We start from the raw sequence: 25,420 nt of genomic DNA, 5'->3' as shown, positions 1-25,420 counted from the left end.
AAATCCTTTCTTGTTTTGTAAGTTTCAGTATACTTCAGTATATTTCATCACAGTGCATCCAGAATCCAACATTTTCCGGGCCTTAAAGCGGACCCCTGGCCCTGTGGCCCCACGCCGTAAGGGCTCGGAAAATAAAACAAAACATACACGACGGAATTTACTAAATGTAAGAAAGCAGCCTTGCAACAATAATATTTACATGCGATGTCGTGCATAATGATACAATTCTTTTTCCAGAATTAAATGTAACAAAAAATGGAGATAAAAATACAGGGTTCTCCACTTTTCAGCACAGTTAAACGTTTTAAGAGAAACAGTATAATCTAAAACAAAATAATAAATAAATTGTCTTTATAATCCCAGCAAACTATTGCTAAAAACGTCAAATGAAAGTGGCCAGGAATCGCCTCAGATTGCACCACAGAGCATCCATATTCCAAATTAAGCCACGACGTAAGGGCTTTGCGCTCCGCTTTCGTATTAATTTTGTCCGTCCTTTAGAAATTCCAGCACCCCCTGGCAAAGATTTATTCCAGCGGCAGTGTGATAACCGCAAGATGGACAGAATAAACGGACCGGGGAACACTTGTAACTTGTAACTTTCGGTAGGTATTCTGTACCCCGGACAGTTTTAGCGGGGGAAGGAATTACCGTCTACATAGGCCTTACACCATACCGGCGCGGGGCACTTCAAGATGATTCCCCGCATACTATTTTAGAGATTCACGTCGACACTTGTTTTTGAAAAATCTATATGATATCGATTTTTTTTTCCAATTATTTACCCAGAAAATATCAAAGTTATGCACTTTCGAATGAGACATCGAACGAAAAGCATAAGTTACTGAATTATTTCTTCACAAAATTCAATATCGACTGCCAGACAATAATTCTAAAACTGACATTATTAGCCTAGGCCGTGCCGGCGTCGACTTGAAATTACAGCCGAGCCTATGGAAAGTGGCTTCAGCCGCTACCGAAGACGCGTGTGTAATTTCAAGCCGTTTAGCCAGGTAATTCGGACACGACCTTATTTGTCCTACAGCACATATTTACCAGGTTGTTTTAAAATGGTTACCATCATCACAACTGACCCAAATTATAACTCAGAGTTTTTTTAACTGAAAAAATATGAAACATCTAGCGTACTCACAAACTGACTCACAGGCACACGTTTAATAGGAGCTAGTGGCAAGCGGCAGTCGTGGCTGAAAGCGAACCATATAATAATGACCAAGTGGCATCTAAGGAATCTGAAACCAACCAAGAGCTTTGTTCATGCGTAAAGTGCGAGGGCTATACAATTCAATCATGCCTTTGTTAAAATGTTTTGAGCCAGCGAGCAATATTTTGGATTGGACATTGTGGCCGTGAAAAGGTCAGGCGAAACCAATTTGTTCAATGGCTTATCGGGCCAAAACCTCAACCTGCCTGCTAATTGTTTAAGGGTGCAACAGTGCAAAAAAAATTCCCATAGCCACTAGTGCTAAATGCCCATTCTTCAAAATTGTTTTAAAGTACTCAGAACTCTCACAGGTATTTAAGCTGCACAGAAAAATGATGATCGACATGTTATCTTTCCACTTCTTTTCATTTTTTGGTGGGTTGACCATTGACTTTTCGAGAAATTCTCGCCCAAAGAAGACGACCCCTGTTTTCCCCAAAGCGGAACGGTAGCCATCTTAAAAAACGATCCCTCCACAACATGGCAAAATAGCGCCACTCTCGAGCCCAATTGTATCCAAAATGCCCAGAATTAGAAGCCCCGAGTCCGGGCCAGAGGTTCATTGCCATATCTCTTCAATACCCCAATGTTATGGCTCTCAGAACTCTCTAATATAGAATATTTTGAGGGTATAACTTTTATTCATTAGCTCGGCGGGCCTAGTTACAGGCCTACAGGTGTGCACCCTTTAATTCCTCTACTCAATACTGACAACAAGGCGGTGTTCCATTGTCTTCAAAATGAACACTTCTGATGCTCGAGTTTCTGCAGTAAATTTTGACCTGATATTTCCTTCTTCATTATCCTTTTTTGGTTCGGTATGGTTACAAACTTACAACCCGCGTGAATCGTTTTTGTCTTAGCGAAATCATCTGCGGCAAATATTCCGCCACGAATAGCGCCACCTGTTGTGCGATAGTGTTCAAAATCGTCCCTTTCAACAGCGCCCCCAATGTGGTGTCCAATTCCCAAGATCAGTGCGAATTCCTCGTTCGTTCTTATTATTATTCCGTCTGCAACCCTCTGAAAAAAGGCCATTATTCGCATTACCAAACCTGCACTGCGAGAGTCGAACTATTGTCTGGCAGCCAATAATTGAATTGTGTGAAGAAATAATTCAGTAACTAAACGTGGGTGGATTTTATTTCGTTCGATGTCTCATTCAAAATTTGAATAACTTTTATATTGCTAAGAAAATACAAAGTAGCAGTTGAAAGAAATGTTGTTGTTTTTGCATGGACTTTAAGACAACATAATGAACTTCCACCGAATGCAACCTTCATGAAGCTGGCAAGATGAAACTTTTAAATAGTCTTTGTTCAAGACAATGGAGATTGGCACAGTGGATCACTTTGTCCGTAGCATAGTAGCGCGGTTCGAACCGCCCGTAAGTAAAAAATATCATGTGGGAGCGCACTACTATTTTTGAAATCGTACCTGCAGCTATTAGACTGGTTCCCGGTCCCTCCATTATCTTTTGGACTTCGAATGTAGGACCAGGTAGCTATCAATGAATCCCGAATACATTAGGACGTTTTCCTCCTAATATATGCAAATTATACGCAGGACTGGCCTTGGTCTGAATCCCGCCCCCTGAATACAAAATCACAACGATAATTTTAGCGTGGAACCAGCCTCATTGCAAAATGGCAACACTGAGTTCTAACCGTGCCGTTTGTGTGGTGATGAGCTTCGATTTTCGCTGAACTCGAAAGTGTATCAATAGGCCTACAGAGGCATTACAAAAGGGGCATTACTTTTCAGTATTTGAAACCTACGCAGTTGAAGCGCTTGAAATTATGTCCATTCGTGAGAACAGAACATGACAACAACAGCAATTGTTGTTATTTAGTCAACCAATTACATTAAAGCATTTTAAAGAACAGTTGTCGTCGAGCTACCACACGGTCAACCTCGTCCCCAGGGTGTCGAGCAGTACGCGCCCACCACTACCTGCTCTCTCACCCTGGTATTGGATCATTTGCATATGTGCAAGATTTTTGCACACGTATGCAAATGAGGAACAGTCTGGTACCTGGATATGCGTTACACATTAGCGTTTGTTTTTGTATGCGGTGTCTGGGGTAAAAACAGAGTCAATTCGTAGCAGCGCGAGCACGGCGTGAGTTACGAAAACACGATTTTTGAAATCAAACTGTTACGATCTTATCGAGACAACATGCAGTATCATATTTCATATTAATATGAGCAAATTGGAAAGGAAATTAGTATTTTCGAGAAGGCGTGGACGAATGATCGCGAAAACACGTACTGCACGTTGTGAATATATAGCACCAAGTACACGATAAAAATCCATTACTAGCCAATTGCGGTATCCAATCAGAATACAGGAAGAAAGTTTCCTATCCAGGGTTTAATCATAGAGCTAGGAGCTGGGTCCTAGCTCTATGGTTTAATATTGAAAACGCGGTTGGAAATAAAGTAAGCACTGGGGACGAGGTTGCCACACAGTAGCTTAGTGGAAAGCGAGATGAGCTATGGATACAAAGATCCCTGGTTCGAATCCACCTCGTCGCTGCTTATTTTCACCGACTACTTGTCTTCTCCAAATGTATTGTGGAGATAATTTCAATTTAAGGGAGAACGAGAACCTTGCAATGATCCAAAGGAAAAACTGAGTTATTCATGAATTGTCCTCCTGGGAAAAAAATACGCGGCGCAGGCGGGCGATACGAGCGAATTTGAGATAATTATAGCCGACACAATATTGAGGGCGCTATTTGGTTTGTGTATGGTGCAGTGATGAATACCATAGACATAAAGAACCTATAGACGGACAGCGCCTATGGAAATCAACGTCAGGGTACCGTAATTTTGACGGCGCCCGACTAGATATGAAACCATGGGCGGGAGTTTTGAATAAATGTGCACGACTCAATGGAATAACATCGGAAGGAATGATACAAATCGACAATTTCGGTCGAAAACGCATTGATGGTGACTGAAAACCCTTTGAAACTTTCACTTCACAATGCTGTACAGCTATGTATTTGTGTGTGTTATTTCAAAATAAATTAATTAGGCCTACAACCGCCGCGAAACGCGGCATGCTGGGTGCTGCGTTGGTCATGCATTTCTGACACGTCTGAATCGTGTGAGTTGTCATCATTTTATGTGTTTGTGCTATGGTTTGTGCATAGTACGCGTACGGCGCGAGGTAAGTTGTCTTTTTGTGCAGCGGCAAGACACACACAGTGAGTAAAGGATCCTTATCAAGGTCGTAAATCTTGCGCAGCAGGAGGTCTCAATGCCTTTTCCACTGGTCGGCCAGCTCGCTAATTGGTTGAGAGTTACCCTTGTGTTCCTTCCTCCATGCTTTGAGGAAATCGAAATCGGCCCGTTTGTTTCACTTGATATTAATAAATACCTTGGAGAGTTGATGGTTTCTGATTGGTCGAGACTCGATCACGTGGCCGGTCATTAACGGTGATAATGGACCGGCTTCAAAGATCAAGCGAATAAATGGCCCCTGAACCAAGCCCCGTTCAGCCCCATGCAAGCCAATGATTGGTCAAAATATAGTAACAGTCCTACGGTAGCTTTTAACAATTGAGCACTGCACATGCGCTCAACCCCCATCGCGTGAGACTGACGCGCGCGTACGCAACACAGTTGCTAGGGATGCGTGCGTGCGCGCGCGTAAGGAAGTTTTGAAACGACATCGTACAGCAGTGCAGTATATTGTTGATGTACCCTAACGTGGCGCGCCCCCTAACGTGGCGCACTTTCGATTTCTCGCCTGTAGCGCCTAGCTAGAGCAAAAGTTTTAACTGAAATTTCACAGACAGTGAAATTTCATCAAGTTATAAACACTCCCGTTCATAAATCGCGAATTTATTTACCCGCTACAAAGTTAAAAGAAAACTTATTTTGGCGTGATTTCCGATTTTATTTTCAAGTGCAAAGTTAACCCTTTGAAAATGCCCCGAAAAATAAGAAAATAATTTTGTGACAAACATCTGGCTGGGTATGTAAGTAGAGATAATAATGATTTATCAGAATTTATCAAGTTTTCAGAAATTCTTAAATGTTAATTTGGAATTTCCCGAGATTTATTTAAGTGCGCCACGTTAGGGAACACTCCGCCAAATTGTGCCCAATTTCCGGACGCCACCGTTTTTTAATTTCGGCTTAAATTTTATGAAACCGAAATTGTTCACAGAGGTTAAATAGCAAGCATTAATAAGGTAAAAGTACCAGTATTTCACTGCATGAATTTGAGGTTTGTCAACAAAGGTTTGGCAACACTACACGAGGAAATTTGGGTATGCTTCGAAGTGCGCCACGTTAGGGTACACCACCATATACTGAAGATGTTTACGACGAAAACGTAGATCTACGATTTATTTTCTTTGAAACACTTCATCCACTGACATATTTACCTTTCCTAAACCAAGCATCTTTGTAATTCCGGACTCAAGGAATGTGTAAACGAGATTTCAGCTTCCTCCATCAGGTAAAGATATGAAAACATTGTTGTAATTTGTTTTGCTACGGCAGCAGTTTCTGTTGAGTTTACGTCGTTATAGCTGTTAAGCTAAAATATGGCCCATGAACATGAACACAAAAAAGTCTGGAAATATCGCCGGAAAAAAGTCACAAAATTGGAGCATTTTAATTGTTTATTTCGTTATAAAGGTATTTATTAATGGGAATAACAGTATGTGGATCCGGTCTTCACTGCGTGATAATGACCGGGTGTGGGGGTGACCGCTGTTAATGGACCTCGACTTCGTCTCGGTCCATTAACAGCGGTCACCCCCACACCCTAGCCCTGGTGGACTCCCTTTCCTCCCTACGTTGTTAGTCGTATTGCAATGAAGACTTCGTCCAACCTGGGCTACCCCACACCCGGTCATTATCACGCAGTGAAGACCGGCTCCTCACACTGTTATTCCCTTAGTGATACTACGTACGGTGGCTACTTGCTAGTATAAAATAGACCTAACAAAACAAGGGAAGTCAAAGGGTCGAGTCAGTGGCATAGCCAGGAATTTTTCAGGGTGAAGGGGGGGGGGGGCTGGAACATTTCATGGGGGGGGGGGGGGGCGTCACGTAGATCAATGATAATTTTTTAAAACACTCAAAATCTCGTTGAGGGGGGGGGGCGACAAGGTTTCATGGGGGGGCTGTTGCCCCCCCCCCCCCCCCACGCCCCCCAATTCATTACACCAAAAATCTTTTTAATCGGTTGCCATGGGCAGATCCAGGAAAAATTTGGAGGGGGGGGGGGTCGGGCCCGTCAGGCACGTTATTTCTTTTATTGTTACTAAGGGAGCCCAGTCAAAGAAGGGGGGGGGCGTGTTTCTGACCCACAAACCCTCCCTCCGGATCTGCCCCTGGTTGCTACGTCATGTTACTATTCAGCACTAGTCCAGAACCATTGAGCTTTAGTTTCAGGCGATCTAGAACGTACATGTATGTAGGTCAGGGAGCTACATCGGCCAATGTCCACGCCCACCCCACCTATATGCCTACACTACTGTTAGCCACGATTCCTCCAGTTACTTCAAAAAGCGGGGTCTGATTGTCATGGTGGTGTTCTCAAACAGATTCTGTTCATCATTTCAATAGACCTAAAATATAATGACATGCTCTGTTTACATGTGTGCTTCCCTATTTGAGCCAGCAGGGACGAACATGTAATAGGAAAGCGCACATGTAAACAAAGCGTGACGTCATGATGTCTTAGATCCAATGGGAGACTCATCTCTGATTTATAGTTATTTTTATTAAATAACTTTATATAAAACTTGAAAGAATTATTGAGAGCCAAAGATGTGATTTACCCACTAATGAAAAAGAAAGGCCTGTTCATACAGCATGTCCACTAAGCACTAGCTGCCATATGTTGGTTGTAAGTGATACAATGTATTACTTATACACAATTAGCTTTCAAGATAAAATTCAATTTATTTGTAACAATTGAAATCAAACAAAGCAACATTCATAGAAGGATAAATTTTATATAGGCTATAATTTCTATAAATTATTTACATGTACAACATCTGCGTACAAATATATACACGGTAAAATACATTTTCAAATAAATAAGTATGATTTTGAAAAGATAATAGTGTACACACAGATTGCAAAATGTCAGTGTACAATTATACACAGCAAAAATATCAATTAAAATAGCCTAAATATACAAAGTTGTTTGTTCACGTTTATATTTTCCCATTCATATGATCCGTTTGCAGATTATGTGCATTTCAGAATGTGAATACACATGAATGTCCACAAAAATAGAAATATACCCCGGTACAATAAACACAAATTAATTGTAATACATGTAGGCCTATACAATTACAAGTTATTAATTCCATTTTGCACTTGAGCATCCAATAAATAGAAATCTACAATATATTAACACAAATGAATTCTAATATACATTGTATAGTATACACTTGTTTATACAAGTACAATTTCTTAATTACACTTTGCAGTTTTGTACAAAATTAATAAGCTGTTATTTGATATACATATAAAAAAACAACTAGAGGTAAAGTTGTGGAATTAAATTTTTCTTGGAATAAATATAATTGTGAAAAGACAGAAGGGTACAAACACAAACTGTAAAATTGTATGTACAATTATACACAATGAAAGCATTAACTTCAATAAATATATCATAAAACGTACTGCAACCTGTATTTTTTCCAAATTCAGTACCTTGTCTACTCCAAGGTTTTTAAAAAAAAATAGTTTCTGACCTGTAGTGAGGAAGGCTGAGTAATGAATGTTATACTTTGGTTATTAAGATCCCAAAATATTTTTAATCAAAAGTAACAACAGCACAATTCTACAGGTCAATGGACATTAAAGCTTGAAGTCAAATGTGTACAATTTTTTAAAGCATTTTGATGTAGGTCTATTCACTAGATGTGAAGTACATATCTAAAACAAATACTACCTTGGCCAAATTTTGTAGCACTTGACATTAAATTTCTTGCTTACTGAACCTCCATCTATTGCACATAGACCGTACCCAGTACCTAAGCACAGAAAAAGCACTCTTAACGCCAGAGGATATACATGAGTTGCTAAAATCATTGACAAAACAAAATATAAATCTCCATGCACCCGCAACCATCACCACATCCATGCCATGAAGCAGCATGAAAATGTATGAGCACATGTAAGCACAACTGATTGCCCAATAAAAAAATTATTCTGTACCCACGCATTTTATATCTTGTGTAACCAAAAAACCTTTTTCTCAGATGAAATTTCTTTAGTTTTAATTCTTAAGATATCCTTAAAGATCTTGACAAGAACAAGTTTTGTAAGTCATAAAACAAGATGATAAAATTGTGACAAGCACCCATGAACACATGCACAAGACTTAATGAAAGGGTTGTCCGTTATGGTGTTTTGTGCATACATAATAATAATGGTGCTTGGTCTCAAAGTGCTTTACATACAATTACATCAAATTTGGTCTCTCCCGTACCTTACCAGGTACCCATAAACTCCTGGGTGAATTCATTCTGGTATTAAAAAATAAGAAGACGACTCGAGCCTTGTGACATTACATGTGCAGTATGATGTATGCCAGAAAAAACTTTAACATTTACATGTAACATTTTACTCCATAGGCAAACTTATCATGGAAAATTAACGCTCAGGCATTGTTTCCTGCTAAAATGTTTAACTTTATACATGTTATAAAGCATCATTTCAAAGACCCAGTTACATCCCGTGCCGAAACTCTGAATGCCAACAACTTCTTGCAGAGTATAGTTCAGACGACCCAGACATTGCTGATCACCTCATTGAGTGTCTTGACAATGCCCGCCAACTAAAATGGGAGGAAACCACCAGCAACCTGAACTTCACACACTCAAGTCGGAAAAGCTGGAACCTCATTCGCAACCTCGGCTCCAATCAACAACCCCCCAATTCAACCAGACCATCAATCAAACCAAATGCAGTAGCAAGCAATCTCATCAACGTGGGCAAAACTGTGACTGACAGACAGATCAAACATGAGATTACACAAGTATACATTCCTTCAGGAAGTCAAAACCAGTAGATCAAACTACAACAACATTAAACTCCAATCACCACAAAGAAGTCAACACAGCCTTGAAAGATCTGAAGTGTGGGAAAGCCCAAGCATATGACAACATCCACCCCAAGTTCCTGAAGCACCTGGGACATGCAGCAAAAAACTGGCTAGCACTCTCCCTTTCAGGGGTTACTTCGGGGAAAAGTCTACCCAAAACCTGGACAACTGAAAACCATCGCCATCTTAAAACCTTAGTCTTTTTGCCATGGTCTATTTCGAGCGAACAGATTTGCTGATCAATTGAATAAAAATGGATACCAGCAACGCTTAAAGACTGGCGCTGACTTCCTCGATTTAACTTCTGCATACGATACTGTGTGGCACAAAGGTCTACTACATGTACTTAAAATCTCCAAAGTCCTACCCCGCTGGGCTGGCGACACAGTTGAGCTCCTGCTGCAACAACAATTCTGTGTTCACATGGGCGACATGTACGCTAGCAGCTCCTGAAGAACGGCCTGCCACAAGGATCGGTACTGGCAGCCATTCTGTTTGACCTGTATACAACCTCCAAGCCACCATGTGCCGGACGTTCACACTTATGAATTCAGAAAGATTCTTGTCCTTTGTAACTTGTTGCCCAGACCTGTTTTGCCCAGCTGCATCTGTTTGTCCCTACACATTTTTTTCACGCGTGTGAGGGCATAGCGGCGGATGATACTCTTCATAAGCAACCAGAAATGTGACTCGATACCCTCTGCATCAAACATGTGGTCACTCAGTCTTGGAAAAAGAGGTTGGTTAGCCAGCTTTTCCAGAGATTTGGTTGTGATTGTAGCCATGCATTTCTTTGAAGACAGCTGATGACTAGTAGATCTGAGTTGTCGCTCTGTCTCTAGGACAATTGTCATCACGCTACCAGAAGGGTAGATCAGACCTGAAGCAGAATTGCACTCTTCATACGTCTTGTAGTTCTTGATGGTGATGAGTGACAAAGCTGGACATGGATCATCCTAAGAATGTCTCATAGCAGAGTTGCAGTCCGCACATGGATTTCTCTCTGAAACTGACCGCACAACAAAACCAGCTATGTAAGCCACAACTGCACAGCACACACTACAGTCCTTGACAAAGCACCCAGAGTGTGGCATTTCAACACTCTCTTGTTGATCTTGGGAGGAAGTTTCATGATCACTGGCTTGAGGTAGATCAGATACTGATGAAGCAGTACGCCACGGTAATGTGACAACAGCTGTGTCATCTTGTGCCTGACAGTTACCATTGGTCGCCACAACGCCTTTTCCTGCATGGACCAACAATCGACGGAAAGCAGTGCGGAATTGTCGAGGTGTTGGACTGTATGAACAGCCATTGCGAAGACGCACAGCACTGAAGAAGAGCTCAATATGATCTTGTGAAAGCTTGTATGTAAGGAGGTACCTGAGAGGTAGGATGCCATCACGCATCTCAGCAAGAAGACAGCGTACTACCTGGATGGAGCTGAGCAGTCCCATGGGGCCAGTCTTGCGTCTGCCATCAAGGAGCGGTGTTCCATCCAGCTGTTCAAGTGACTGCGGCATTTCTTCACTTGCAGCAAATACTTCTTCTGTGCGTTCAATGCAGCCCTCTGAGGGAACAACAGCACGCTTGAAACCCTTTGCTTGAACTGACCTACTGTTCAATATGTTGAAGGTTTTATCTAACAGATCAATTGCATCTGCTGTAGCTAGAGCATCAGCACTCTCAAAACCAGGCACACTACTGAAATGACAAAACCTCAAGGCACATGCTACTGAGCGGCTTGCAACACACTGCACAGCTAGTTTGACCGTCATCTTCTGGTAGTCAAAGTTGATGTGTCTGTAAAAATGACAAACATTCATTTAATAATCTTTCACAATCTATAGTACATGAGGACAATCTTCTAGATCAAAAAATAAAAGCGCTTGGTCAAACACTTGTAACTTATTTGCAATTGCCTTTTTTTAATGATAAATAAAGTACATGTATTTGGGATTGAATTTTTGAATTGAATTGACTTTCACTCCTCTAGAAAATTGAAGTGTCCCATGAAAAGTTTTTAATAAAATTTCTTCGGTAAAAACACAAGCGTATTAAGGAAAATCTGAAACAGTCATTATTTGTTATACATGGCCCAATTTTGTAAGACTGGTAAGCAGGAATTTTTGTCTTGTTTGGTTTTGATTCTAAATTGCTGTTATCTATAACATTGGAGTGGGAAACTCATACTAACTTGTCAGCAATTCTTTTTCTAACAAATGGGCAACACAAATAACCAATTTTGTAAACTAAACTTGTGCTTATTGTTAAAAACAACCTCAAATTCTAAAGTGAACAAAATTATTTGCTTACCAGTTTACAGCTTTCTAAAATGTTGCCAGTTTTTGTGAGCATTATAAATAGTTGCTTAATCAACTCACCTCTTGGTGACTTTGTTAGCCAGTTGAAGTTGATGAGTCTCTTGAAGGCTGTTCAGCCGCTCCAGCATCTCCCATTGGACAACTCCATGGCCAGGCCACTTCAGTGATTTGAATTTGTGCAGCAGGTTTCTGATCAGCTTGATCATGTGTGGCGGGTCAAGGAACACGTAGACCGATGTGCCTCGGCGTGTGGGATGTTCAAAGTAAGGCCGGAGTTGATCCTTATTGAAACCTGCACCTAGAAGCTTCATTGACTTGATGTTGTGCTCAGTCCCATCGCAAGTCACCGACAGCACACGCAGGTTGAACGCTTGGCACTGGATGATTGTGTCTCGCACTATGCCTGCTTGTAGAGCGGCTGTGATGCCATTAACCAGGTAATAGGCCACTGGTATTTTCCAATGACCCCTTAGTCCTACAAGCATGACAACCACAGCCTCTTTAGCAACTTCTTCACTGTCTTCCTCTGCCAAGATGCCCAAGTCAACGTATCCAAATGCTCGCTTCAGACCTTGATCATACTCTATGTGTTGCTTAAGATGCATAATATCTATTACCAGAGCAGCAACCTGTTAAAACAACAGAAGATATCATTCAATGATCGTGGGCATTACTGATTGAATGCTTATCCTCAGTTTTAATTTTAAAATGTACAGGGTTGAAAAAAATTATAGTTTGTTTATTCTTTCATTAGGTAATTTTCTTCAAAGTATGAAACTCTTCATGTGAGATGGCTTCATTGACATTTCATTGGTGTCCAGCAACACCCCTGCAACTGATTTCACGAAGCACTACGACACATCACAACTCGAGTTACAACGTGTCTAGTGGTCATCGCAAAATAAGAAGCGCCCTTTGTTAGCCAGTTTTATGCCATAAAATTATGTAAACGAGACTATAATACCGATACAATGTGTAAAGTTGTAAATGGAAAATTCATTGAAATAATTATGAATTAGCCTCGAAAATAGCAGTTGAAATTTCGAAGTACACTGTAGCTATACAGTCCACCGCCAACTTGTTTTTTCTTTAAAACTGCATCATACCCCTGCCCTTTTTTGTTTTAAACACTTTTTGAGATGAAATCCGACGACTCTTTGATGAATATCGGACGATTATTTACTGTAACGCTGAATAACAGTTATGCTTTGAATCACTTGGGTGGGACTCAAACCCATGGCCTCATGCTTTCTAGTGCAGACGTCCTACCACTTGACCACAGAGACTGCGGGATCGTTGACTGCTTTGAATCTGATGTACATGTACATGTACATATAGCAGCTGGTACAGCAATTACAAGAGGAACCAGCCAACTGATCAAGCAAGCTCTGAGGTGGAGTGGTAAGACGTCTGCACTACGTGTAGAAAGCAGGAGGCCGTGGGTTTGAGTCCTACATGAGTGATTTTTTCCAACTTTTACTTGTGTGGTAACACACCAAGTATACAGTGTTTATATCGGTGAAGGGCAAAACCTATAATGATTCACATTTATTGAATACCTTGCAAAAACTTCTTAAAAAAATGAGCCCTCACCTGGTAGGTCTCATCTCCAGATGTACACTTCTCCTTCAGATAGTTGAGAGCATGTTGTGAAAAGCCTGGGAGAGCATGGATGTTTGTGACCCAAGATCGCAGTGTACTCACAGATGGCAGCTGGAAGAGCCTCCGTACATATGTGTAGGCTCTTGGAGAGTAGAAGTACAGTGTTGTTGCAAACTGACGTACCTCCTTCCCGTATTCTGTCACATGCTTGCCTTTGCTCATCAGAGATTTCACCAGAGTCAGCTTTGAACCTAAGTGTGGACAGTGCAAAGAGAACCATCGTTTGTAAAATAAGTTTTGCCTTTAACTTGTTATCCCTCTACATGCATATCACCTTCATCAATTTCTTCAACACAAATTAAAAGAAAAGTGCTTTTCAGACTGCATTAAGGAGTAGCCTGATTGAATTAAGATTTATAAACATAGAGCCAATTTTACAGAAAAGAAATGCACAAAGCCCATGCACCTGACAATTCGAACAGTTTTTAAATTAAATTTTTCAGGACTTTCATGAAATTATTAATTATGCAAATTTCACAATTGTGCACGGTATAAAAGTTCTTTTTGAAGTTATTTTCTCAAAGCTTGTTTAATGGATATCTGGTATTCCATTATCCAAACTATTAACTTCATATGTACATTTTGTACTAGAACTGTTTTTTTTCTGATATGTGACATAGGTACATTGTAGTGTTTCCATGCATCAAAAAATATTGTTATAATTTTACCTTCAAAGTGCTCTTCCAATGCCAAGGCATCTTCTTCGCTTAGCAGCTCCTTGCGCTTTATGTCTGTCAGAAGCCCTCGGAGTGCTGAGTTTGCGAGGGATTTTCGACAGTTTTTGACTCGGAGTGCATTGATCTTGGCTTGCAGAGATTCGCACTTATCTCTCCAGTTGTTCACTTATCTCTCCATCTTGCCTTGCTGGATCGTAGCCATCCCAACGCATGTTATGAAGCCACTGGCGTCGTCTGGTGAGGTCCTTCGGAATATAGTGGAATGTAATTCCATTCGCTTTTGATTCTTGTGAATATTGCTGTTTACACCCCCATGCTACACAGGTTCGAGGCATTGTTTGTGCATCACTTTAGATTCTGCAAAACAAATACAAAAGAAAACAAAGGTTTATTAAAAATGATCTTATATTATTACAAAAATATTTCGTTATCAAGTTACATGGTGTATGTAATATCTTTATAATTATAGGCACTTCCAAATTAGAGCTAAGTTGAGGATGAACACGGAATAGGAAAATAGAATGTCACTGAAAGTTGTCCAAACTTCAGACTTGACTGCAAGTAGCAAAGAAATGAATGACTTTTAATGGTGTTGAACACAAATTTAGAACTTGTGCAAATTCAAAATGTGTATGCGCGATCAGAAAGAACAATGTAACCTGACGCTACTTTAGCAGTTGTGCACAAAATCTATCGAATCAAGAAGTTTTTTAGTAGGCTATTTACTAACAAAATTGGAAATGTTTCTCAGTCCCAGGATCATGTCTTATTACCATTTTTGCAATGAATGGCCCTTCTTTGAGATTATGTATGAAGAAAAAAGTGGCGTCAGATTGCAACATTTTTTCCCCAAGCGATCTTTAAATCTGTGTACATGCACATTTCAATGGCATTATTAACAAGATAATGAACTCATGAATATTTATAAAGGACAAAGGCCAGGGTTGTTTGATTTAAATGATTTGATTCAAATCGGAAAGATTTCCATTTACGAAGTTCACTAATTTTCCTCTGTATTGACTAACAAGCCCCCAGATAGCAATTTCATGCCATCAAAGTCAATTTGAGCAGTGAGAAAATACAAGCATTTTCTTAGAAAACACTTAGAATTTTTCAGTCCAATCTCATAGGGTTTGTACACAGGGTGTTGAGTGAACTTCGTATATAAATGGCAATCTTTCCATTCAAATCTTTTTAAGCCGCTTAAAAAATTACTTAAAAAAATTCAAAAGTCATGTAAAATGTAAAACATCATGTGACACACTCCTATTACTTATAGCTTGACAGTATTCCAACAAAATTTGAATACACTAATGCTGTATTCTTTAGATCATTCTATGCTCTTCTGGCAGTTGATATGTTCTGGTTGGCCACATTGTGACATTGTTATTAAGTTCTTAATAACTGTTATGCAAATTGTTGACAATCCTGACAAAGGAAAAGGGTCCACTCTTGCAAATTTGTGCAAGTTTTAAATTAATCTGCTCAACATTGCCCAGACAGGGCTCTGGAGTGCTCTGAAACGTGCAAAACTAAATCAGGCCCACTTTACTCACAGTTTAGCCAGCAAATTTCTCCAAAAATTGCACTGGGGCAAAGAATATGTCCTCAGTATTTCACCTACCAAGTTTGCAGACTCAATTCAATTTTTAAAGGAGACTTTTCTTCAATATTTTGCACATGAGAGGGCAGTCAAGTGATTCCACAATGGGACTAAATACTAGACTGGTACATGTCCAACCATGGTCCAACTATTTGGAAAGACTGACCTCTTCATTCAGTGTCAATAGTCTGGTGGCTTTACTATGGAGAAATGTGTAGTAAATTGAGACTAGTTCCCGCTTCATGCCACATGTTTCTTAAATTCTTTTGGCATGGTTGATTGATGCAGTACTGAAAGACTGGTTGTTTGAGGTGCCAGTCTATTTTCTTGTTTTGCATGTTTTCAATACCTTAAGTTTTGGGACTCTCATACAGAGAGTCCCAAATTTTCGGACTAAACATTGCCATGACTCCGTGAGGAAAGGAATGTTGCAACCTGACGCTGTTTTTTGTTTCTTCATATATTGTCTCAATGAATGTCAGTAATTGCGAAAATGATGATAAGACATTAGATATGAATCTGGGACTGAGAAACACAAATTTGTTAGGAAATATTTAGAAAATTGTCTTGACTCTCCATAGACTTTGTACACAACCGCTGAATTGAAGTAGCGTCAGGTTACAACATTCTTTCCTGACATGCCTGAGTGAGTGAGTGACTGGGACAGATGATAACAAATGCTACAATTGAATCGTGCACAACCATGTCAACCAGAAAAGTGGCGTCTGGATCAATTTTTATTTGCAAAATATCCAATGAAATTCCCTAAAAAACTTGCTTTTTTCCCCCTTGCTCAATGCCCAGATATTTCATACATGATATGTACACATTTTCAGGTTGGTTCTACTGTCATAAAAGGCGATAATACTACAACTTACCCTTCACTGTGACGTTCTGCTTGGAGGACCTCACCAGACAGCCGCGTATTGTGTGCGCTTTATGTGTGACGTGCCGAACAAGTTTGCCCATGGTTTTTAAAAATGGCGGCTTCACTGAAATTACGGTCTTGCGCCCCCTGTTGTCCGTCTATAGGTTCTTTATGTCTATGGGCTCAACAAATAATCAATCATGGGTTTTCAAATCCTTTCAAATAAGTGGTTTCCGTAATAACATGGAAACGCAAATCTCAGTATCGGGTCCATTTTCTGCAATTGAAATCTAAATAAAATAAAAGAGATAAAACGTTATAGTTTGATAATTTAAAGGTTATTTTTTCTGAAGCCGAAAACGACATGGACTTCAGAGCCGAGTGGAAACCAAAACCCTGAAACGCAACGCAACGAGGCCGACGTTTGGAAAACACACATAGCTTTAATGCATCAAAAGACCCTAGAAGGTTTTTTTCAAAACAAAGTTCCCGGGCGGGGAACGGAACCCCGGTCCATTATTTAGAAACAGACGGTAATACTAACCACTATACTGCCGAGGATTGTTGACTGGTTTAAATAAAGACATTATCTTCTTTGACCACGACAGATATTGCAAAATGTCAACAACAAAAATAAATCCTTGCCTCCCCGGCGGGGAATCGAACCCCGGTCTCCTGAGTGACAGTCAGAGATACTAACCACTATACTACCGAGGATTGATGACTGGTTTAAATGAAGACATTATCTTCTTTTATACAACACCTGAATAAATCCCCGTCATCTGATTGGTGAATTGTAGATCATGTGACATATTATTATTCGGTATAATGCACGGTGCGACCATGCGTTATACCCATGCGTTATACCGTTTCAGTTTGCGCTTGTTCCATGACGCGGTATTTGCGTGCAAAATGCATGCTGGTGTGCGCGTTCAGCGTAGCGCGTATTGTTCCAAAGAGCCAGCCTTACAGCGTTGGGTTCAAACATTTTCGTGAAGGGGTAGTTCAACATCTTTAAATCAAAGCAAATTGTAGTTTATAATTTACCAATCAAATGACGAGAATTTATTCAGGTGTTGTATAAAACAAATAACGAATGTTTTACGTTCGTGCGATGGAAAGAATAATTTCATTCGGTGACAGATTGAATGTTCTATTCCACTCGGCTTCGCCTCGTGGAATAGAACATTCAATCTGTCACCTCATGAAATTATTCTTACCATCGCACTCACAAACATTCGTTATTTGTATATTAACGCAACAGATATTGCAAAATATCAACACAAAATAAATCTTTGCCTCCCCGGCGGGAATCGAACCCCGGTCTCCTGAGTGACAGTCAGAGATACTGACCACTATACTACCAAGGATTGATGACTCGGTTTAAATAAAGGCATTATCTTCTTTGACCACGACAGATATTGCAAAATGTCAACAACAAAAACATTCCTTGCCTCCCCGGCGGGGAATCGAACCCCGGTCTCCTGAGTGACAGTCAGAGATACTAACCACTATACTACTGAGGATTGATGAATGGTTCAAATATGGACATTATCTTCTTTGACCACGACAGATATTGCAAAATGTTAACAACAAAAATAAACCCTTGCCTCTCCGGCGGGGAATCGAACCCCGGTCTCCTGAGTGACAGTCAGAAATACTAACTACTATACTACCGAGGATTGATGACTGGTTTAAATAAAGACATTATCTTCTTTGACCACGACAGATATTGCAAAATGTCAAAACAAAACAAATAACCCTACCTCCCCAGCGGGGAATCGAACCCCGGTCTCTTGAGTGACAGTCAGAGATACTTACCACTATACTACCGAGGATTGATGACTCGGTTTAAATAAAGGCATTATCTTCTTTGACCACGACAGATATTGCAAAATGTTAACAACAAAAATAAACCCTTGCCTCCCCGGCGGGGAATCGAACCCGGTCTCCTGAGTGACAGTCAGAGATACTAACCACTATACTACCGAGGATTGTTGACTGGTTTAAATATAGACATTAATTTCTTTGACCACGACAGATATTGCAAAATGTCAACAACAAAAATAAACCCTTGCCTCCCTGGCGGGGAACCGAACCCCGGTCTTCTGAGTGACAGTCAGAGATACTAACCACTATACTACCGAGGATTGATGACTGGTTTATATAAAGACATTATCTTCTTTGAACACGACAGATATTGCAAAATGTCAACAACAAAAAGAAATCCTTGCCTCCCCAGCGGGGAATCGAACCCCGGTCTCCTGAGTGACAGTCAGAGATACTAACCACTTTACTACCGAGGATTGATGAATGGTATAAATATAGACATTAATTTCTTTGACCACAACAGATATTGCAAAATGTCAATAACAAAAACATTCCTTGCCTCCCCAGCGGGGAATCGAACCCCGGTCTCCTGAGTGACAGTCAGAGATACTAACCACTAAACTACAGAGGATTGATGAATGGTTCAAATAAAGACATTTTCTTCTTTGACCACAACAGATATTGCAAAATGTCAAAACAAAACAAACAACATTACCACCCCGGCGGGGAATCGAACCCCGGTCTCCTGAGTGACAGTCAGAGATACTAACCACTATACTACCGAGGATTGATGACTGGTTTTAATAAAAACATTATCTTCTTTGACCACGACCGATACTGCAAAATGTCAAAACAAAACAAACAATATTACCTCTCCGGCGGGGAATCGAACCCCGGTCTCCTGTGTGACAGTCAGAGACACTAACCACTATACCACCGAGGATTGATGACTGGTTTAAATAAAGACATTATCTTCTTTGTCCACGACAGATATTGCAAAATGTCAACACAAAATAAATCCTTGCCTCCCGGCAGGGAATCGAACCCCGGTCTCCTGAGTGACAGTCAGAGATACTAACCACTATACTACCGAGGATTGATGACTGGTTTAAATGAAGACATTATCTTCTTTGACCACGACAGATATTGCAAAATGTCAACACAAAATAAACCCTTGCCTCCCGGCAGGGAATCGAACCCTGGTCTCCTGAGTGACAGTCAGAGATACCAACCACTATACTACCGAGGATTGATGACTGGTTTAAATGAAGACATTATCTTCTTTGACCACGACAGATATTGCAAAATGTTAACAACAAAAATAAACCCTTGCCTCCCCGGCGGGGAATCGAACCCCGGTCTCCTGAGTGACAGTCAGAGATACTTACCACTATACTACCGAGGATTGATGACTGGTTTAAATAAAGACATTATCTTCTTTGACCACAACAGATATTTCAAAATTTCAACACAAAATAAATCTTTACCTCCCCGGTGGGGAATCGAACCCCGGTCTCCTGAGTGACAGTCAGAGATACTAACTACTATACTACCGAGGATTGATGCCTGGTTCAAATAAAGACATTATCTTCTGTGACCACGACTGATAATAAATGCAAACCAAAGATATCGTTGATTTTGTAAGGCTTTATTATTTTCCTCCTGCACAATTAGAATCCTGTAGTTAAGCTTAGGCCAATACATTTCAGCTGTCAAAGAAGATCGCATGTTCATGTCCTTTCAGGTCCTAAAAACCTGATAATAGGCATTCCAAGTGGTATTGATTTGATTATTATCTATGAACACTCTTATCCAAATGCAACATAAAGGCCATGCAATGATTTAAAGCACTGCGTAACACATACCAATAACCCAATGTAATACAAGCAAATAGTAAGTGTGGAAATTACATTGTGCAGGTCGAAAAACACATAGCCTTACCAAATCAAAGATATCTCTGGTTTGCATCCTTGGATTTTGTTAATTTTTTTCACCAATTATAAACATGACCATAGGCTTAAAAATTCTATAACACTTGATTAGCTAGTCTGACCAACTTTTGAGAAAATCAGTGATTTCCTCATGCACAATGTTTATTGGGACACGCTGTAGAAAAGCTATCGGTGCACCATTTTATTTGTAAGGTTAAGGTTATATATACCAGCGCCGAGATTGCTACGTGATGTTAGTAGGTTATGACGTAACTTTTCAACGGTTCAAATGTATTAAATGGTTTTGAAAAACGGAGAACAAGCCGTAGAAAAGCTTTAAGTGCCCCGTTTTCATTTAAGTTTAAACGTGCAAGTTATAAATGTGCTGTTTATCATGAACAGCGCCCCCTACTGTCCCGATTTATTTTTTGATTTTACAGTATTATGCTCATCCCTTTTTTTTTTACCCCCATCAACCCCCTCCCACTTCCTCCTAGTGGCCGACACGGACTTACGCCACTGGAACCACTCCAGTGAAAACTTGAATGAAAACTCGATCGCTTCCATTGAATGAATTTCACGCGGAATCGTCTGGTTCAGTCGGATCGAGCGAGTTTTGAACTGCAGTAAATGTTAAACTATTTAAATCAAGGGACTTACTTTTGGCCACAAAAATGGTTTGATAAACGGGACGGAGAATTAGCTAAATGCCGATGATGAATTATTTTTGGGAGCGAGACCGTCGTGTTTCTGCTCCCAGTGCTCCGAGGATCTCCTCGGTGCAGGGCCATGCCACAATCTTTGCATGTTGTTAATCACTTATATAAGAAATTTTCAACTTTTGAATTGCCTACACTAAGATATTTTAAACTTTAGAATTGCCTACTACAATGGCGACGCCGACTTTCCAGTTAAGACCGGGTCACGTGTCTCAATGAGAGGGCCCTATTGGTTAGATGAAAGTGGGAAGAACCACACAAATGAAGCCCATCCCAATGGTTCATTGGAGAGGGAGGGGCAGAGACTATTAAGAAAGGGAAGTGATCGCTGGGCTTGAGGCGTCCAAGTCACCACATATAGAGAGAACTATAAGGCCATAAGCAATGAACTAAGATTTGCATAACATTTGTAATATTATTGTATAGCTTTGTATCAGGGAAGGGTTTTTGTTGATAGTAATAAGTACTTATATTAATATAGGGTCCGATCGTATGACGTTAAAGTATCACGTGACCATCCGATTTCCCGGTGATTGGCCATCATTGCAGTTAGCGTTTGGTTAGCACTTACATGTAGCAACGACATCGTGCATTGTAAACTAGACAGTAGGGCTAATATTCACGCAAAAATGACTGCGAATTCTTTATAAAATGACACATTGATCATGTGCCGTGTACGGTTGTCATAATTAGGACAGGATTAGGTGTTTCGAAGACCAGTGTTCACCAAGGGCGTCAAAGCGCTTGTCAAAAGTGGGGGATGGTGTTTCTTGATCAGAACTAATGTTAGTGCGAAGCCTAAAGGGCGTGGGCTTCGGGGCCCACTTATAAAGGGCCCCGACAATTTTTTTTGATTATAGACGCTCTGGGGTGCGATCTAAGACAATTTCTGAAAACTTTAAACAACAAAAGGTTTGCAAAAGATCATTATTTAACCATCATTTTCGACTTTGGAGTCATCGAATCAGCTATTCTGAGCTATAAAATCAAATGTATAGGCTTTAATTGTTTTTATTCGGGGACGAAAAGAGTTAGGGGGAGGGGGACGACATGTCCCGCCGTCCCCCACCGATGGTTGGCACCGTGCTTCAGAACGACGGACTTTAAACGTAAATTGTATACGTAGGGTCTAAATGTACAGCGTCAGTTGGTGAAATCGAAAATTCTGAGAGAGACCCTAAAAGTTTTTAAAAACTTTTCTCTGCGTGTGGGTGTGTGTGTAGGCTTATAATGTGTTTTATGGCACACTGCGGTTTTTTCGTAGGCCCCCGATTTTTTCGTGGGCCCCCGATTTGTTCGTGGGCCCCCGATGTGTTCGTGGGCCCCCGATGTGTTCGTGGGCCCCCGATGTGTTCGTGGGCCCCCGATGTGTTCGTGGGCCCCCGATGTGTTCGTGGGCCCCCGATGTGTTCGTGGGCCCCCGATGTGTTCGTGGGCCCCCGATTTGTTCGTGGGCCCCCGATTTGTTCGTGGGCCCCCGATTTTTTCGTGGGCCCCCGATTTTTTCGTGGGCCCCCGATTTTTTCGTAGGCCCTATACACAGTGCCTACTGTGCCTATTGGATAATCGGGGCTGTAGTGGTCATATTAAATTGCTGACCTAGCACTGGGTGTTGGCACGCGTTTTCTTACAGTTTTTGCCATCCATCTCAACTAATACAGCTACTACGCGCGGCACAGGCGCTAGTCTACTATCTTTGCCTACTACAATGGCGACGCTGACTTTCCCAGTTTCCGAATATAGGCGTGGGTCAATGAGAGAGCCCTATTGGTTAGATAAAAGTGGGAAGAACCACTCAGATGACGCCCATCCCAAGTGGTTCATTGGAAGGGGGAGGGGCAGAAACATTTTATTTAAACTGAAATTGAAAGACCGTTGTTGCCCTTCTTCGGACAACTTCATAAGTTTATTGCAATACAAAACCTTGTTTCCTCCACCAACGTAAAAGAAACATATAATATATTCCATATGATTATGCAATCTATCGATTACAAGAAATAGTTTGCAATCACAAATCGCTCTTAGAACTTACTGAAGTAGGATCAAGAGGTTTTGAAATCGGTTGTACTTTTGGAGGGATTGTTTTCGCCGAATCAAGTTTCCCTTTCGAAGTGTATCTCCCTTTGATTTCTTTTTCTGGCTATACAAAACTTATCTTTTTCTGAATGAGACAACAAACCAAAACAAAACCAGACCATTTTTAGTTACGGAAGAATAAATACATGTATGTACAAAATGTCGTATTAGTTTTATGCTCGAACAATAATACAGACGGTTTTGGTGCATTAGAGCCGCAAAAAGCAACCCCAAAACACCTGTTTTCAGAGGGTTGCAAACTCACAAAATAGGGGGAAAAAGTAGGTTTTTTGTTCCGTTAAAATTGAGCACACAGAACTAACAATTCGCTAAGAAACAACAACAACAACAACAACAACAACAACAACAACAACAACAACAACAACAACAACAACAACAACATCATGTGAAGAATCTGCATAGTTCATTAGCCATTCCGCCCTGAACAAAAAAATTCAAACGAAGCTACGCGCTGGTTCCCAATCCCTCCATTTGAATGTGGTGCGGGAGCCAGTGTATAACTATACTCCCATGGTGTGATAGAATAAATACATTTAACATACAACCATTTTCATGTAAATATGAAATTTTGCAAAACAATATATTGTTATTAACATAATGTAATTATTGTCTTTCAGAGAATAAATACATTCAGTCGAATAGGAATACCTTGTAATTATGTAAAGTTTGTTTATGCAAGTAATTCCATCGTTGTTGAGGTGGGTGTATAATATGGCTTCACTTTGAACAGCCTAATAATCTCACTTTGAACAGCCTAATAATCAGCCCTATGGTTGCGAAAGCGAAGTTTCTGCCGTTGATGAGCTAAGCTAATCCGATTACGTACTTAGACGCTATAACAGAGCAGTGAAATTCATGCACCCCCAAAAAATGGCATTTTGAACGTTGTGTTCCTCAGAAAACTTAGCTTATTATGATTGAAATGTTAAATTAAAACGGAAGAAGAAAGTCTTAAGTTCATGTCAGTGAAAAAATCGACGTCATCGATGTCAAAACCTCAATACTGGTTACTGGTAAAGCTGACTTGAAGTCGGGAAGAAATCGTTCGAAAACGTCCCCAAATATATGTATTTACATCAATTTCTAGGAATTTCTCCAAGTTGTTATTTCACGAGTAATTGGACACTTACATCATCTAAGTATATTCCGAAATTCAGCTTAATCTGTTGTTGCAAACGCTGGGATTACACCTTGAACTGTCTCCAAGGAAAATGTCGACGAGGATTTCTTTCCGACCCAACCCACCTGTATGGTGCAGCAAAGCACCGTATTCGCTACGGTTGACCGATTTATCAATTATTCATAAATACCTAAGACAGTTTACGCATTCCTATTGGTCGAAAGCCCGTCACGTGCCGGTCTTAAACGGATGATAAAGACATGGCAAGCTGGTCTTAAAAACTTTCCCAGTGTCACATGAAATTTGGACTCCCATGAAATCCAGTGCCTTTTAACGTTTCATTGGTTGAAAGTTCACATTCCTCACTAACGCATGCGCAATGTACTACCAGTGAATCAGTATTTCATGGTCCGAAATTCACACTACACCAGCCCAGCTGCGTTTTGCACGACATCGCGCAGTACGCGCGACGCGCACGCCAATGTCTATAAAAGGTAACGAGTTGTGGAGGGGCATTCCATATTATAGTCAGAGGGGTGTTTCGTGAAACACGAAGTAAACTTGTTGAACAAAATGGTTGGTGACGTCTAGTTTTTGACATGTTTTGAATTTTGGAGGGAAAAGATTTTTTTTCGACCAAAAAGGTATTTATGAATGGGAATAAATATGTGTTCGGTCGGTATTAAACACTCTGTTTAAGACCGGTGGGAGTCTGGATGGGTGATAATTAACCGAGGCGAAGCCGAGGGTATTTATCACCCATCCAGATTCCCACCGGTCTTAAACAGAGTGTTTTAATACCTCCCTTACACACATTTTATTCCCTTAATAACTCGTGAAGGAGGCTTTTCTCCAAATGTGTGCTGTACACCATAATGGATATTAGGAACCTTATTAATATTCGTGAGGCTTGAAAAGATTGACAAATCTTGCAAACGCCATGTTCGGTGCTACAACTTTCAAAAATGCACGTAGGCAGGCCTATTTTTCCAATTTCAACGAAAGGTAATGAACATATCACAACGATTTTAGCACATAATTGGATCATTTTAAGGGAAGTAAACCCTAAAATTTGCAAGAAGATACGGGCTTCCAAACGGGAGAAATTAATTTTCAAAGATTTCGCCCGCCTGTGTGAACAAGTCCTTTGTGCATTTATAGTTTTATTCAAAATAAAGTGTTACGTAACCTTTAGAAATCGCACTTTGCAACCATACGGCTGTAATGGCATTAAGGATTGTTTACATGAAGAGCAGTGGCCTCTTGTGAGTA

The 25,420-nt window shown here is 40.5% G+C and overlaps 8 non-coding genes across 8 annotated transcripts; all 8 read right to left on the bottom strand.

Annotated features, from left to right (window-relative positions):
- Positions 1 to 17,096: 17,096 nt before the first annotated feature.
- On the bottom strand, positions 17,097 to 17,168 carry Trnad-guc. Its single transcript has one exon. It is a non-coding gene; the product is annotated as a tRNA-Asp (tRNA).
- A 737-nt stretch (positions 17,169 to 17,905) lies between these two features.
- Positions 17,906 to 17,977, bottom strand: Trnad-guc. The gene has a single exon. It is a non-coding gene; the product is annotated as a tRNA-Asp (tRNA).
- Positions 17,978 to 18,061: 84 nt separating this feature from the next.
- On the bottom strand, positions 18,062 to 18,133 carry Trnad-guc. The gene has a single exon. It is a non-coding gene; the product is annotated as a tRNA-Asp (tRNA).
- Positions 18,134 to 18,217: 84 nt separating this feature from the next.
- On the bottom strand, positions 18,218 to 18,289 carry Trnad-guc. The gene has a single exon. It is a non-coding gene; the product is annotated as a tRNA-Asp (tRNA).
- A 396-nt stretch (positions 18,290 to 18,685) lies between these two features.
- Trnad-guc lies at positions 18,686 to 18,757 on the bottom strand. Its single transcript has one exon. It is a non-coding gene; the product is annotated as a tRNA-Asp (tRNA).
- An 83-nt stretch (positions 18,758 to 18,840) lies between these two features.
- Positions 18,841 to 18,912, bottom strand: Trnad-guc. The gene has a single exon. It is a non-coding gene; the product is annotated as a tRNA-Asp (tRNA).
- Positions 18,913 to 18,996: 84 nt separating this feature from the next.
- Trnad-guc lies at positions 18,997 to 19,068 on the bottom strand. The gene has a single exon. It is a non-coding gene; the product is annotated as a tRNA-Asp (tRNA).
- Positions 19,069 to 19,614: 546 nt separating this feature from the next.
- On the bottom strand, positions 19,615 to 19,686 carry Trnad-guc. The gene has a single exon. It is a non-coding gene; the product is annotated as a tRNA-Asp (tRNA).
- Positions 19,687 to 25,420: the final 5,734 nt, after the last annotated feature.

This window comes from Patiria miniata, unplaced genomic scaffold (assembly GCF_015706575.1).
Source record: "Patiria miniata isolate m_02_andy unplaced genomic scaffold, ASM1570657v1 HiC_scaffold_6, whole genome shotgun sequence".
In the NCBI taxonomy this organism is placed as follows: domain Eukaryota; kingdom Metazoa; phylum Echinodermata; class Asteroidea; order Valvatida; family Asterinidae; genus Patiria; species Patiria miniata.
The sequence above is the reverse complement of the archived record's forward strand: the minus strand, read 5'-3'. Positions and strand labels throughout refer to the sequence as shown.